General features: G+C 36.8%; 1 pseudogene; it reads right to left on the bottom strand.

Annotated features, from left to right (window-relative positions):
* Positions 1 to 3,545: 3,545 nt before the first annotated feature.
* LOC123234286 overlaps positions 3,546 to 17,893 on the bottom strand; it is a 24,073-nt pseudogene continuing 9,725 nt past the window's right edge.

Below are 17,893 nucleotides of genomic sequence, written 5' to 3'. Positions count from 1 at the left end.
CTGCTTACCACAACTTTCATTTACCCATCTCAAATCTGCATACTCAAGGTGTTAGGTCAAGGCTTTCTTTTTTTCTCTTTTTTTTCTTTCAAACACAACACAACTCTTCACTTTGTCTAACTCTCTGTTGTCATCATAAAAAATAAACTTAAAGCACATGTTTTAACAAGAATTTACATAAATGTCACATTTAAAGGAATATCATAAAGCATGTAGTATTACAGGGTCTATTCCCAATTAAAACCTTTTAAGCACTACAACCTTAAAGCAAGCCTTTTGACAAGCAGGCTGCTTATCATACACTGAGATGAAAATCATTTATGATCATTTTAAACCCCCCAAAAAAGACATTTTTGATCAATGTAAACACTCAAACCTATTATATTTTGTTTAACCTCTTATGATGGAAAGATAAATAAGGAGGAAAACAGTCTTCTTGAGATTAACATGGGCATTATGCAGAGATGGCAGGGACCCTGCACCCCTTAACTCAGGCAGGTTGTGGGCAGGGAAACTCCCTTTGCCCTGTAACAAAAGAGATACACCTCTGGCCACAGTGTGATAACCTAAACCCCAAGGATCCCAGACAGACCCCCCACTCACCAAACACCCAAGTACAAGGAGTCATGTCCGCACTTTTGAAAAGGGGGCCTGGGGGCAACCCCTGATAGTTGCTTCACTCGTGCTGCCAGGCCTTGCTGTGGAGGAGGACAACCCCCCAGGGTCGCTCCGCCCATGCTATCCCACTTGCCAGGGATCCCATCTTAGCAATAAATCTTTCACACTTCTAAGCCTGGAGTCCTCCCCCCTCCCCAACTCAGGGGCTCACCATTTGCATCTCTATAACGATTACACTGCTAAACAAAAATAACTCGTTTTACAAGATATCCAGGACTTCTCTATCAATTTTTTACTTGCTTGAACATCTCCTTAAACCCTCTGAAGTATATAATTAAAATATGTTTAGCTTTAAATTCTTTAAAATCCCACTTATGTACTGTGTTGCTAGATGAGTTCCCAAGTATCAAAGTGGAACAATTAAAAGTATTTTTCCCTTCACCAAGTGAGATCACTTTAAAATTTAAAATTTAGCATGTACCAAACCTTCATAATAAATTATTTTTAACAAAGTTCAGTTTGAACTCCATGACTACCAAACAACTTTAAGTCCTTTAGTAACCTTTCAGTATGTAACAACTGAATTTCAAAGCTATTTACTCCTATTCCTTTCAGACTTCTGTTCAAAACAGAATAGAACCTCCAGTTTAGCTTCCTGTACCTCAAAGCATATTAAAATTCATCAATATTATTCTGATTTACACCTAATATTTCTTTAGCAATTACTCTTATTTCTTCAGGCTTCTCCTCCTTTATCACCATCATTGCAAAAGGAGGAAAGGTACTATATTTAATTGCATTAAATCCTATTAGCTCCTTAGGTTGGTCAAATTTTCTCTTGTTACTTTCATACAGTTTGCATATCATACAACCTTAACGTCTTCAGGTGGAAAACTCACTTCTCTTTATAGCCCAAATTGCATACATATTCTATATTCATTCATCATTACTTTCTAGCAATTTGAGTCCAAATACATGTTAATAATCTCTAAATCACAAGTTCCCTCTTATACATTGTACACCTTTTAAAAACAGTTCATACAACCCTAATCAAATATAACACCGTTTAGAAATTCCACCTTTTCCAAATTTCAGTACCTGTATTATTAAATCTAACTTCTTGTGTGTCATATGATTACTTGTTGTTAGTTCTGACAGCCCATATATTAAAAGACATCTCATTTTGAAAAATCCCAAATTTAAATTCTAGAATAAGTTCACCATTATAGCTTTTTCTGAGTGACTTTCACATTTACAAAGTAGCCAGCACAATTTCTGACCTCATAGAATAAACGTTCCCTCTTTGTGTCAGACTGGCTATTAACCACATTTAGACAATTCTCAATTCACTGAAACCAAGGCTTAACAAACTTCTAACCATAAGTTTTTTTTTCTTTTTCAATAAAATCTGGGTAATATTTCACATTTGACTGATAGTTACCACAATAAGTAAAATTGACATTGTACCATATCAACATCATTAGCAATCCTCAATCCTTAAAATCAAATCGTAAGTGAAACTGCTTTCAATTGTGGAGTAAAATCTCCCCCCCCTTTTTTTGGGGGGGGGGCTCTGAATTTTTCTCTTTTTCACTCCCTTGGGGGCCCATCCAAAGGAAGAAAGAGGAAAAATCAGTTCTTTAGGATCCATGCTTAAAAAGAAATATTTGCAGTGAGAAAGCACACTGTCCCTTTCACCGAGGTTACTCAGGTACAGCGATCAGCCAACTGTTTGGCTGAGCTGACTTCCTTGCCCCCTAACTTTCCCTGTGCTTTACACTCCAATTGATCTTACCTGTCTCTTTTCTTTGGCTGTGATGTAACAAATGCTTCTTGCAGCACCTAAATAAATTGCTCTCTGTTTTTAGTGGGGGTTGAAAGTGAGCTGTTCTTAGGCTGGCTGCATTTCTTAGGAAAGAGCTTTGAACTTACAGATCCCCTCCTATTCAGATGTTAAAATCTGCCGCCAGGTCTCTGAGTTGGGGGAAGGGAATGGTTGCAGTTTTCCCTCTGAATTAACAAGGACCCAGCCAGTACTGATGAATTAGGGGACCTCTGAGCTGGAGCTGGGTTTTTGGGGCTGGGTAACCAGAACCTGGGAGGGTGTAACCGTTCCCTTGCTGGGATAAGACCCTTCCACAACCTTAAGAAGCCAGGGTGGAGGATTCAGGACTAAATCCTGCCAGGTTAAAATGTACGGCATTTGGTCTGGGTGTCCTTCACGACCCTGGAGTGAAACCCGACTGTGGATAGTAGAAATAACAGACTGTTGCCAAGTCCTACCAAGGGGGCCATCCAACCCCAAAGGCAGGCCATTCCGAATTACAAAAGGTCTGCAACTTCCCCTTTTTTACTGAAAAGCCTAATGCACTGACCAATCAACAAAACAGAAAAAGACAATACAAAAGACAGACAAACAGAATGAAAAACAAAAAATTCTCTTTGTGGATCCAAACAAAATTTGAGTCGGGGATGGAGCCTGCTCAGGGCTCCACCCCGCTCTCCTGGGTGTCCTTCCAAAAAAAAAACCCAGCATCCTGCTGCTGCCCAGACGCGTCCGTAGTGGGACTTCACTGGAAAGTTCCACCAGAAAATCCCTGGCTTCCTGGAACTGTTCCCCCAGGGAATCAAACCCTGACCTACCCTCCCTCTCTTGCTGAGGGAGTGACCTGCGCTCTTTTACACCGAAAGACTTCCTTTGCTCTACACCAAGCAGTTTTTCCCCACGCGTTCCCTTATCCCGGGAACAGCGACTTCCTTGCTCTACACCAAGCAGTTTTTCCCCCTTCCCCTCTTCGCAGAGGGAGTGCCCTGACCTTTCCCCTCCCTCAGGGACTCCAATCCCTGAAGGTATGATCCAGATGTATGCCTCCTCTCCACGGCTTCCAACGACTTCCCCCGCCCTCTATCCGAAGCGCTTCCCGGTTTTACCGGTCTATCTCCTCACGGAGAATAGAAACCTCAGCATAGACTGGTCCCAATCAGAAACAGGTGGAAATTTAGACACAAGGAGTCCTCAGTTTCCCCATCAAATACACAGTCACACACCAGACACACACCATTCACTGCTCACCTCTGGAAGTCGTCATGAAACCTAGGAGAGAGCTTTCTCTGTCTCAGTGGTCCCCAGGGGGTCGCACACCATCTTGGAACGAGCCCCCATATGTTAGGGTTCAAAATGGGTGGCCTCCAGAGGAACACACGAGACAATGCAATCAAAGCAGGAGAAAGCTTTATTACCACTACGCACTGGGGAAACTCAGCAAAGAGAGTCCCGAAGCATGCATTCAGAAGAGGGAATGTATATGTTTCTAGGATATAGGTGCCTTTGTCTTAGGGTGAGCTAATAGTTAGAGGGAGTAGGGGATGCTTTCAGGTGCCACAGGACATGATTCTTAATCTTCAAGGTTGTTCTATTTAGGAGTTGTGTCCCTGGGCTGTCAGCCAGGAGTTGTGTCCCTGGAACCTTGAGTCAGAGAGATAACTGCCCCGCTTGGGCATGACGTTATCCAAAACCCCCTGCTTAATTGCCAAGTTTAGCTTTTTGGCCATAATATTCTTATAAGCTATAATATTTCTATAAGCTTTTTGCTATAACACTGGGAAGTTAGTTTTTAATATTGGGAGGCTTTAGTTGTGGTTCTAGATGAAGAACAAAGTGGCCAACTATCTCTCAGTACTATATACTCAGTACTTTTTTTTTTTTTTTGGAATGAGCTCAAGCAATTACTCTGAATCTCAACTGATTCCAGGAGAATCAGAAAAATGATGTACTATGTCTACACTCTATATTTAGAACTTGAAAGGACTGGAATTGAAATTGGGTTCAGTCCCATATTTTGAAATATAGGGTAACTGAAGCCCAGAGTAGCAAAGCTAGATTGAAATACAGATCCTCTGAGCTTTTGATCTGACTTTGATGCACATAGCTAGATGAACTCATATTACCTATTGAAAAAGGTATGAAATAGTCACTCCTCTTAAAGTTGCCATTTTCATCCAGGAAGTGACCTGGGTCAAACTGGCATGGATTGGGGAACTCTTCATCATCATTCAGAACAGAAGACAGAAGTGGTATTATAGTGGTGCCCTGAAATGAGCAGATAGAAACAAACAATTAGAAAATAAGAGCTGTAGAATGTTAGAGTTGAAAGAGATCATAGAAACATCATCTAGTCCAAACACCTCATTTTTAAGAATTGAAAGAGCCAGTATTTTTTAAAATCCCATGCTGAAAGTAAGAAAAAATATAATATGATTGTGAGAAATGAAACTGAATTTTGACACCTTATTGGACGGAACTAGAATCAATGGGTAAAAATCACAAGGAGGAAATTTTGAGGTTAATACAAGGTAAAACTCTGACCATTAGAACTATCAAAGCAGGGAAGAATTGCCTGGTTAAATAACAAGTACACCAATAACAGATAAGTTCAAGTAGATGCCAGATGATCTGACTTTTCTCAGGATACTGAAGAATAAAATAATGTCATAGAAAGTAGTAAGGTAAAAGCTAATAAATAAATAGATTTGCAGCTCTTCTTGAAGAGGAGGAAACTAGATACTCAAGGAAGAAGCACTTGTATTCTAAAGAATGTATTGTATTCTAAAGAATGAGCTACGATAACAAAGATATGAATAAACATTATGTGGAGTTTACCCCACACACCCTGAAGAACCTCTGCAGCAAAACACTCTTCCTCTGAGGGAATGTGTTGGAGGGCAGGCTATCCCACTTGGTTCACGTTCTGTGAATACCATGGATGGCAATAATATGGACTTTTGGGGAAAATAACCAGTATCTCTTAGAGTATTTAACAGAGGCAAGTAGGGGGCCAAGTGGATAGGGTGCTGGAGGTGGAATAAGAAAGACCTGATCCAGCCTCAAACACTCCCTGGCTGTGTGACCCTGGCCAAATCATTTCACCTCTCTCAGACTCAGTTTCTTTAATAGTAAAATGAGAATAATAAGAGCACTTACCTCCCAGGATAATTATGAGGATAGAATGAGATTATATCAGTAAAATACTTCACAAACCCTAATGCTAGCTATTATTAACACCAAGAATGACAAGAGTTAGTTTCTGAAAACACAAAGAAAAAACTATTCAGATGGTGGAAGAAAAAGGAGCATTCCCTTTTCAAAAAAAATTTTTTTTAATTACTTTATTTATCACTCTAAAATTCCCAAGTATCCTATCTATATTCTATCATCTATCTTAAACTAACCTAGTGAGAAAAAAGGTATAGAACAATATCTTACATCATTTACCAAGATAAGAACAAAATGGATACAAAACCTAGAAATAAAAGGAGATCTCATAAGCAAATAAGAAAACCCAGGAATATATTTCCTATCCAATTTATGGATAGCAGAAGGACTTATGATAACAAAAGATAGAGGGCATTGTGAGATATAAAATGGATCATTTGGATTACTTTAAATTAAAACAGATTCGTGCAAATAAAAATTAATGTAGACAACATTAATGTAGAAGAAAAGCAGTAAACTGGATAAACAATTTCATAGATTGTTTCCTGGAGAGAAATATCATATCAAAAATATAGACAGAACTTTGTCAAATTTATGAAAATAAGAGCTATTCCACAACTGGTAAATGGTCAAAAGAAATGGATGGTTTTGGATGAAGAAATCCAAACAATATATAAGTATATGAAAAAATGTTCTAAATCACTAATATTTTGAGAAATATAAATCAACCCAATACTGAAATATCATCTCGTATCTACCACATCACTTAGAATGATAAAAGACCAAAATGGCAAATGTTGGAGGGAATATGGGAAAATAGGAAAACTCTGTTGGTGCATCAGCAAACTGATCTTATCATTTTGGAAAGTAATTTGGAATTTTGCCCAAAGATTTATAAAACTATATATACCTTAGATGTAATGATGCCATTATTGTATCTATTTCCCAAGGAGAACAGGAAAAACAGAAAAGAATCTACAAGTTCCAAAATATTTAGAACAGCTTTCTTTGTGGTGGCAAAGTCTACCAACTGGGGCATGGTTATGATGGGATATTACTACATAATAAGAAATAATGAGCACAATAATTTTTTCAAAACTTGGAAGGATCTATATGAGTTAATAAAGAACAAAACAAGTAGAACTAAGATAACATCATATGCAGCTAAAGATTTAATGTTTGAAGTATAACTTGCAAATGTCCACCTCCAGAGAAAAAACTGATGATAGAAACATAAAAGACATAATTTATTCATACATATTTTTCTGTCAGGTGATGCCTTCTATGGTGCATAGAACAGAGGAAGGGTGTGAAACAGCTATATTTAATGTAACCAACTTATAAATAAATATTCTTTTAAAAGTTAATTAATATATATGTAAGGAATAATGAGATGATTCTAGATAAAGATTTAGTGATCACAAAGATCTGGAGTGGCATCATCATTCTTTCTTTTTTTGAGGTTGTTCATGAACTGGTAGATAAGGAAAATGTAATAGATATTGTTTACCTAACCTTCAGCAAAGAATTTGATATAATTTTTTTTACTATTCTTATTCTAAAAAAGGGGAAATGCAAAGAATCGATTATCAATTGGCTAGGCAGATTTAAAATTGACCACACTCAAAGGGAAATTATTTAAGGTTCAGTGGCAACTTGGAAGTAAGAACCCCTGAACACTGATCTCATCAGATTATAAATGAGTATTGCTTCGTTTTAGGAGTTATATTTTAGGAAGGATATTGAAGAGCTAGAGGCTATTCAGGGCTATCAGGAGGATAAGAGTATCAAGTCTGTAACATGTGGAGGTGAGTTGAAGAAATGGGGAATATTTAGACAAGAGGACAGAAGACATAATAGAATAAGAACTATGATAACTGATTTCAAGGATTTTAGGGACTATTATTAGAAAAAAAGAGTAAACTTATTCTGTTTTTTATTCCAGAGAACAAAATGAGGAGAAACTGATTAATGTTATGAAATGGAAAACTTCAGCTTAATGCAAGAAAAAATAATTCCTCAAATTAAGTTAGTCCAAGATTAGAATGGAATGCCATACCACAAAGCAGTTCCCCTTACTGAAAATTTTCAAGCAGAGGTTGTATGACCACCAATTGGTGATATTATAGATGAAATTCTTTTTTAAACTGGATTTTGACAATATAACCACTGAAATCCCTTCAACTGAAAAAATCTGTGACAACGACTCAGAGATATAGGTTATATGAAGGTTTCTTCTAACTCTAAATTCTATAATTCACTGGGAGAGAGTATAAAATCATATCTTATAGTGAGAAATATTTCTGACCTTGGGGATATGGTATTGTCTGAATTGAGTATCTTCCAGCACTACATGGGGCATGCCATTAGGGGACAAATCAGTGTACCGCTGTATCTCATGGATCACAGCATTGGTGTAAGGCATCTTAATTCGATCCTCCATGCAGGGTCTACGATTTGGGCCAATCACACCATCAATTTCTTCATGGATTTTTTCTGTCAAGACACGAATAAAAATTGATCTTAAAAGATGAGACAAAAATCTGTATTTTCTCACATTTTATGTGATTTCCCCCCCCCCAAACCAAAATGGTAATAATGCAGTTGATCCTCACATTCTCATAGACAGACAGACAGACAGACAGAGATGGACAGATAGTCCTGTAAGCCGCCTGAGAATCCTTTGAGGCAACTATGGCCCATCAACTTATCCTGAGAAAAATACAGCCCTTGCTTAAAGCGATGATGAGGAGTCTCAGCTTAGGTCTATTATAGAACTCACTGTGGCCAACCACTTCTTTGGACCCAAAGTATTTTGTTGCCTGGCTATATGAAATATAGAAAATCCAGATGTTCCTTCTACGGTCAGGGAGTATCAATGAACGATAAGGATCTAGTGCTCCTCAGTCATTCAGTTTCTCTCAGTTCTGTTACTGAGCTATATCTGTCCTTAAGATTAAGTCACAATTAAATGCCATTTTATGTGGGGAGGTGTAGATAATAGAAGAGGAGGAAGACATGAACTTGCACACATAGTGATTCAAACATGTTAAAATGAGAACAGAAAAGCTTCCAAGGAAAGTCTCCAAAAGACCCTGAACTGGGGACAGTTAAATATAGTTCAGTGTATTGAGAGCCAGGCTTAGTGAGGAAGGTCCTGGGTTCAAATCACTTCCTAATAGTGTGTGGACCTGGGCAAGTCACTTAACCCCTATTGCCTAGGCCTTACCACTCTTCTGCCTTAGAACTAATACGAATTAATGATTCTAAACTGGAAGGTGAAGGTTCTATCATTTTAAAAAGTCTAAGAACATCTCTCATGTTCACTAAATTAAGTATGTGTATTATGGTCTATATTAGCCATATCTTACCTACTGTCTCAGGGTATTTCAGAAGAAGCAAGAATCCATATCTCAAGGTGGTGCTTGTTGTTGTTGTTCCTCCAAGAAACAGATCACATGTAACAGTGACCAAGCTTTCCATGTTAAAATCTGTCTGTGGTTGTTGCTTTTCCTAGGAATAATTTGGTGCAATTAATTGAAAGGTAGTTTGGTCACTGTGGATATTACATATAGGAGAGACAGACAGACAGATACAGAGAGACAGAAACAAAGACACAAAGAGAAAAAAGAGACAGAGACAGAGAGAGGGTGAGAGAGAGAAAAAAGAGAGAGAGAAAGAGAGAGAGGAAAAGAGAGAGAAAGAGAGAGAGAAATTAGAGAGAAACAGAAACAAAGACACAAAGAGAAAAAAGAGACACAGAGAGAGGGTGAGAGAGAGAGAAGAGAGAGAAAGAGAGAGAGAGAGAGAGAGACTGAGAGAGAGAGGATTAGAGAGAGACAGAAAAGAGAGACACAGACAGAGAGACACAGAGACAGAGAGACACAGACAGCGAGAGACAGAGAGAGAGACAGAGAGAGAGATTGAGCAAGTACTTGCAATTTCATTGGCACAAAGAATTTCCAGGTGAAGACATTTTCTCTGTAAATGTAAGTCAGCACTTTCTCTAAAATTTATACCCTCTAGAGAGTTGTCTAGGACAGCATGAGGTTAAGTGATCTGCTCAAGACTACTGGATCATTTTGTGTTATAGATGGGACTTGAACAGAGTCTAGCCTGGTTCTGAGATCAGATCTTTCTCCTTTATACCAGAAGTGTCAAACTCTCCACCTTCAGGCCATAAGCAATCTTGGCAAACTCCTAAGTGGAGCACCAAACCAGATTAAAAAGTGATTGGGAAATGTTTAACAAAATAAATAAAGACATAATACAACAGAACAATGTTCATTTGTAGGTTTTCTAAGTCAATATTAAGCCCACAGGGATCCATTTCCATTTGAATTTTATACAACTGTATTACATCATGTTTTCTTTCATGTTTTAATTATTTAAAAATATTTTATTTTCCCAATTACATATAATAACAATTTTCAACATACATTTTCCAAATTTATTAGATCCAAAATGTCTCCTTCCCTTCCTTCACTCCATTCTTCCAGAGATGGCAAGCAATTACATGTATTATCATCATCATCATGCTATTTTTCAAGATATCTATACCTATATAGAATATATCTATAATATCTGTAGATATACACAAACAATTAGGCAGTCCAGTGAATAGAGTGCTGGACATGGAGTCAAGAAGACTCATCTTCCTGAGTTCAAGTAGAATCTTGGACATTCTCTAGTGTGACCCCAGACACATCACTGTTTGCCACAATTTCATCATCTGCAAAATGAGCTGGAGAAAGAAATGGTAAACCACTCCTATGTCTTTGCTAAGGAGAACCCCAAATGGGATCGTGAAGAGTCAGAGACAATTGAAATGACTGAAAAATAGATTTAAAAGAACTTTATAAATGTACACTATTGTGTTTTCCTCCAGATTTACTAAGCTAATAAATTCTGTTACTCTAAAAGAGTTTAGTGAGATCAATAGGACTTCTTTAGTTTAGGAAATAAGGAAGGGAAAAATGATCAACTTTCATATGAAGATAGTAATTATTACAAAGGTGTTCACATACATTTTCCCATCTTATCCTCACCAAAATACCATGATATAGAGAGTGCATTGTTAGTTACTCACGAATGAGAAAAATGAGAACCATAAAAATTCTGAATCCTTAAGTTCGGAAGTTGAATATGTGACAAATGCCCAATGGAATAAATATGAGAAAGATAAAAACATAAAGGCAGGTTCTAGAGAACAATTCATGTTCAAGTAAACAAGGGTGTACTCTCACTGTAGGTAATGAGAGAGGAAAAAAGATATGGCCTTCTTAAAATTCTCACACATGGAACAACCAGAAAGCATTACAAGAAACTAAGTAATTTTTTGGAAAAATCTTATACTGGTCAATGTATTTATCCTCTCCTATCTTCCCATATCCACCAACTTGTGGAAATCTATGGGAGAATATATCCTTGTGTGTATAGACTAAAGAAAAGAGGATTTTCCTTGTCAGTTACATTTCTGTGTTGCTAAATTAAATGTGTTTTCTTTTAATGAATGTGTCTTTTGATTGGTCTAGTAAGGACCTCATGTGGTGACCTCAGAAGACACTGCATTCCTTTTAGAGGGACATTGATCCATTTCAAGATGTCCACCAAGTTATCTTTTACCTTTTGACATGTTTCTGGGTCTTTCAGAGCTTCAATTAGTTACTCAATATAAATTGCATTAGCATAGTGCTTCACCCTAGAATTTATTCTCATTTCGTTGGGTTTTTTCTTTACATGACTTTTCAATGATTTTTCTTCCTCTTCATTTTGCTCTTTGTTATTTGTGGAGAAGATGGAAAGTGAACAGGTTCTAACTCCATCATCTTAATTATAAAACCCACCATCTTCCCCAAGTTTGTACTGTAGCAGCTTCTCCATTCCAATCCTGCTGCTCATGTTAAATTTCTCTAAACCTCACTGTCTTTGCAGAGTTCTGAAATGTTCTGCCCAGTCCTCCCTAACAAGAATCTCTTCAAGACCCAAATCAAAACGTAACTCTTTTGGAGGAAGCCTTATGTTCATCTTCACCAAATGTAATGTTTCTTGCTAATTGTAAACTCTTTCCTCATTTAAACATTCAGTTTATAAACTATTTCACCTTTCTTTACACATTCCAGATAATTGTTCTCTTGTCCTTATATATGCTTCCTTCTTTTCTCTTGAATTAGAAATTCCTTTGAGTCTAGTACCCCATCTTCTAATTCTCCTGCCTGCCTGATATAGTGTTCTACACACATTATACTTAATATATGGTTATTCACTGCTCTGTGTTTGTAAATGGGGGTGTCATTGGGAAAAATAGCTTCTAATACACAATCCACTTAATCCATAAAAACTAAAATTCAGACCGATTGCACACACTGTACCTTCTCTATTTTAATTAGGAAATAGTCAGTGAAGTCCCGAGGATTACTGGGGTCCAGTGTCTCTTGGTGTTCCTTCACTTCTTCCCAAACAAATTTATGTACTAAATGAATATTTTTAATTAATGTGTGATGAGATCCAGGAACATAATGCAATAGAGATGGAAAATTATTGTAGACCTAAGGAGAAGAATTTTATTAGAAAGAGAAGTTAATTCTGTTCTTGAGGTTTTAGATAATTTGCAGGGGAGGGCTCAATAGATTTAGGACAAAATGCCCAATGGAAAGCAATGACTTTTATCATTTACCACACAAACCTCCTATAAATAATTTAGTATTTTGCTTCTTGCTTGCTTACATTAGTTTGGCCTTCATTCTCAATTCTTTCTCCAGATAGAAAACTTCTAGTTCTTTTGCAACATGAGGTCTTCTAACAAATCTGCCTCCTGCCTTGTCAGATGAACAGTTTTCTCATCTGCTATTCTATTCCAAACTCATGAGTTCAAGGTAAAAGTTGGGTTTTCTGTAATAAAATGCATTTTAACATTCAGTGCCTATGATCCATGGGTGGGCTACTCCAGGAAAGGGACTTATAATGTCCCTCAACCCATAGGAGTGAACTTCTCTGTCTTTAGTCTCTATCAATGAAGAAGAGAAGGTGAAGACAGTCCAGGATCCCACCCTTGTACCTCCCAATGGAAGGTATAATGAACTCTAGCCAAGTTTCTAGCAATAATTTCCTTGAAATAAAATTTAAAAATCCTGAACCCAAGAAGGACAAAACATTGACTTCACCTGAATCCATGGGGAAGACAGTGTCTTAATAATCTCTTCTGCAAGTTCCAATAAACATAGAAATTTCTTGTCTTTTAATTCAAAACGCTTTTGGAAAATGATAGAGGAGATTACATTGCAAAGAGCAGACCCAAAGAAGAATGTGGGGTCACATGGTAATCCTGAAAAATGAGAGGGAGCAGGAGAGAGGGAGGGAATGAAGGAGGAAGAGAGAGAGAAAAGGGGGGAGAGAAATAATTTAAAATTGCAATCATGATGTAAAGGGAAGGTTTTCATGCCTTTTAGCTACTATTTAACTGTCACACTTCCCCCTCTAGTTCACATTCTAGCTGACATTTATATGGCACAACCTGGATGAAAATAAACCACCCTTATGAAGCATCTGATCTGACACACATAAGAGTTCTATGTGCAAATAGTATAATCTACATTTTATAGTAGTAGCTGATTTAGCCATGGTCACATAACCAGTATGAAGGATTATCATGCAAACTAAATTCTCCCCCTGCTCAAATCCATTGCTCACCCCACCATACCACACTACGTCCCATTTTTAAATCTCTATCATCTTTTGCTTCATATTTCTTCATTGCTGTTTTTAAATTATATTTTATTTCATTTTAATCAATAATCCCAGGATAATGACTTCAGTCACTGGATTAAGCCTTCCTATTTCAAGCTCTTGGGTTCAAGGTCCTGGATTGTATAAGGAGAGATAATGCCAAAGTGTTAATGGTGGATTATCTTGTGTGACACTTATGGTCTCTTTTCTCTCCCTCAAGGTGCCCTACTGTTTCAATCAGGTTGGCTCACCTGCCCTATGAATTGCAATTGGCTGGCGATTGATGGAGATGGCAAGCTCCTTCTGCACAAGAGTTGCTTCTCCAAATGATGGCCATGAGGGCTTGTCTAAGAACAATGGTCTGGTGTTTTCTGCCACTCCTGTGACCCTTGGGCTTATCTGCCTGTTGGCAGTGGTTGGACATCCCTCAAAGTGATTTGGGAGATGTTACTATTCCCAAGATCTTGAGCTCAGCATCCTGAGCTAGCTCCATTAAGGTCTGAGAGAAGATAGTGGTCAGATTGGTGGTTATATTAAAAAGGGCCAGACAGAATCTTGGACATGATCACACTTAGAGGATTGAAGATGAATAGTGATACAGCAAAAGAATACTAAGAAGCAAAAGTCAAACAGGTAGAAGAACCACCAATGAGTAGTATAGAAGCAAGAGGGAGAGTATTAATCAACAACCATTTATTATATTGTTATGTGCTAAGTAAAATAGTCCCTGATATCAGAGAACTTACATTATAAAGGGGGAGACAATATCTATACATAGAAATAAAAATAATATATATAAGATGAATGCAAAGTAGTTTGGGGAGAAGGTACACCTTAGAGCTGAGGAGACCAGATAAGACTTCATAAAAAAGATAGTATGTGAGCTGAACCTTGAAGGTGTAGGAAGGGTGAGGAGTGCCTGAGGACTGCCTCCTTTTCCTGCCCCTGCTTAGACCAGGTGGCCTAGAGAAATAGGCCTCTATCTTTGGCCTTTTGATTTATTCTTCTCTGATTTAGCCTAGGAGCACAAGCTATGGGGATCTAGGAGTCTAAGAATTCAGGCTAGATGTTGCAATCAGCCCAGCATCAACCCCCAGTAAAATACAAGTCAGAATTCCATTCCAGCAGAAGACAGAACCATTAGAATGGACTTAAATTTGGTAGAAGTGATACTATGGATAAACTGAGCTAAGCTATGAGCTTATATCCATCACTAGAAAACAAGGAAGTGTGGGTAGAATTATGTCCTCAAGGTATCAAGGAAAATTTTTCATATGCTTATTCTCATTTCTTACTACTTGAAGTAAATATTCCTTTGTAAAAGTGGATCCAATGTTAACTGATTAAACTAACCTAGTGTGCTAAAAACAGGGCTGCCAAAAATGGGGAAATACAATGAGCGGAGATTTGAACCAATGGCAAAGAGACTTCCCTGCCTCCTCAGGATACAGGAAACTGCTGTTATGGTAAAATGTAATAGACTTGTTCCTGAGAGAGTTACTATAAAGTAATAAGGTCACAAGTCAGTTTGCAAGTGTCGGAAAAGTGAGAACAAGAAGATAAAGAAATGAGTGTACATGACTATAGTGAGTATGCAATTCACTGGAAGGGTGATGATGAGAGAGAGATATAAGATGATATTTTGAAAGAATGTCTGGAACAAGTTAAAATATGCTTAGGAGCCCTAAATATGTAGGCAATAAGGAAGGTTCTAATGGATAGGAAGAGGCAAACAGAAAAATAGAGGGTATGACTAATTTAAGTCACAGTCTAGACAATGTGAATGTGAAAGGACATAAGTAAGGGAATTATCTCTAAAAATCTCAGTAAGAAGGGACTAAGACAAAAGAGAAAGGTGGGGTGGAGGTATGACCAAAGTCTGACAGTATCTTATTATTACCAAATTCCTGACACACATCAAACACAAAGACTAAGGACTAAGAATTCTTATTCCTACCTGGCTTCCTTTCATAATTTAGCAAAACATCAAGAAGGCAGAAAAAGAAATTAAGGTAATTAGAATAATGAGGAAACAAAAATATCACTCTTTGCAAATGACGTGATGGAGTACATAATGAACTCAAGAGAATCAACCAAAAAACAATAGAAACAATTAACAGCTTTAGCAAAGTCCACATAAATCATCAGCATTTCTATTTTTTTTGGTTGATTTTCTATTTTTAATTTATTTATTTTTAAATATTTTCCAAGGTTACATGATTCATGTTCTCTCCCTCCCCTCTTCCCTTCCATCTTCCAGAGCTGACAAGCAATGCTACTAGGTTATATATGTATTACCAACTCAATACCTATTTCCATATTATTCATTTTTGTAATAGATAAGTAGTCTTTTAAAACCAAGACTCCAAATTCCTTATCATATAAACAAATGATAAATCATGTTTTTCTTCTGCATTTCTACTCCCACAGTTCTTTCTCTCAATGTTGATAATCATCAGCATTTCTATTTACCACCACCAACAAAATTCAATAGCAAGAGACAGAAAATGAAATCCATTTAAAATAACTGTAGACAATATAAAATACCTAGGAGTATACCTATCAAAACAAATCCGGCAACTGTATGAATACAATTACAAAACACTTTTCACACAAATAAAGTAAGAATTAAACAATTGGAAAAAATATTAATTACTCATGGATAAGTTAAGCCAGGATGATAAAAATGAAAATCCAACCTAAATTAATTTACTTATTCAATAGCATGCCAACCAAACTATCTAATTTTTTTTTCCTTCAACTAAAAAAAATAGTAACAAAATCCATTTGGAAAAACAAAAAAGTCAACAATATCAAGAGAATTGATGAAAAAACATGAAGGGAGGCCTAGCTGTACTGGATCTCAGACCATACTATACAGCAATAATCATCAAAATAATCTAAAACTAAGAAATAAGAGTACTCGGTCAATGGAACAGGTTAGGAAATCAACACATGGTAGTTAATGACCATAATAACCTGGTATTTGATAAATACAAAAATTCAATCTATTGGAGGAAGAAACCTAAAGATTCAAGCTTTTGAGGGAAAAACTCGCAAAAACTACTGGAAAACTGGAAAACAATATGGAAAAAACTAAGTATAGACCACTATCTCATACCATACACCAAGATGGGGTCAAAATGGTTATTTGATCTAGAAATAAAAGGGAGAACATAATCAAAGTAGGGGAATATGGAAAAGTTTGCCTGTCAAACTTATTGATAAGGGAAGAATTTATGACTAAATAAATGGAATGATAATTTTGATTGACTTATTCTGTATTCTGTACAAATAAACCAATGCAACCAAGACTAGAAGAGAAACAAAATGGGAAAAACTTTTTTATAGAAAGTATCTGTGACAAAAGCCTCATTTTAAAATATATAAATAAGTGACCTAACTTTATAAGAACACAAAACATTCTCCAATTGATGAATTGTCAATAGATTTGAATAGGCAGTTCTTAGATAAAGGAATTTAAACTATCTATAGTCACATGAAAAAATGTTCCAAATTACTATTGATTTTAAAATGCAAATTAAAGCAACTCTGAGATACCACCTAACACCTATCAGAGTGGCTAATATGACCAAAAAGGGAAAATGATAAAGGTTGTAGGGGATGTGGGGAAATTTGAATACTAATGTACTGTTGGTGGAATCATGAACTGATACAACAATTCTGGAGAGCAATATGGAACTGCATCCAAAGCGCCATAAAACTATGTACACCTTTTGACCCAGCAATACCACTACTGAGTCTGTATACCAAGAATATCAGAGATAGGAAAAGGACCTACTTGCACAAAAATGGTTTTAGCAGCTCTTTTTATAATGGCAAAGAATTGGAAACTGAGGAGGTGTATATCAATTAACAGATGGTTGAACAAGCTGTGGTATATGGTTGTAATGAAAAACTGTAATGAAATAAGACATGACAAACAGAATGAGTTCAGAAAAAAAACTTGGAAAAACTTACATGACTGATGCAAAGTGATCAGAACTAGAAGAACAATGTATACAGTAAACACAAATATTGTTTGATCAACTGTAAAGAACTAAACCATTATTGGCAATGTGGCTCCAAAATACCCCCAAGGGACTCATGATATTTCAAACAAGCAAACAAAAAAAACCCCATACATAGTCAAAGAAGGAACCTTTAGAATCTGATTGCATATGAAAACACATTATCCTGCAATTTATTTCCTTCATGAGTTTTTTATTGTATATGTGTTATATGCCTTTACTTACAACATGGGAATATTGAAATAGGTATTGTATGAAAGCACTGATATAACCTATTTCAGACCATTCATTGCCTTAGGGAGAAGAGGAGAAAAAGGTGGGAAAGAATCTGAATCACAAAAAGTCAGAAAAAAAATTGTTAACAAGGGAGGGAGAGAGAGGAAGGAGGGAAGGAGGGACAGAGACAAGGGGAGAGAGAGAGAGAGAGAGAGAGAGAGAAAGAGAGAGAGAGAGAGGGTGAGGGGGGAAGGGAGTGAGAGAGGGAAGGAGAAAGGGAGGAAGAAAAAAAGGAAGAAAGGAAGAAAGG

Source organism: Gracilinanus agilis, chromosome 2 (assembly GCF_016433145.1).
Source record: "Gracilinanus agilis isolate LMUSP501 chromosome 2, AgileGrace, whole genome shotgun sequence".
In the NCBI taxonomy this organism is placed as follows: Eukaryota; Metazoa; Chordata; class Mammalia; order Didelphimorphia; family Didelphidae; genus Gracilinanus; species Gracilinanus agilis.
The sequence above is the reverse complement of the archived record's forward strand: the minus strand, read 5'-3'. Positions and strand labels throughout refer to the sequence as shown.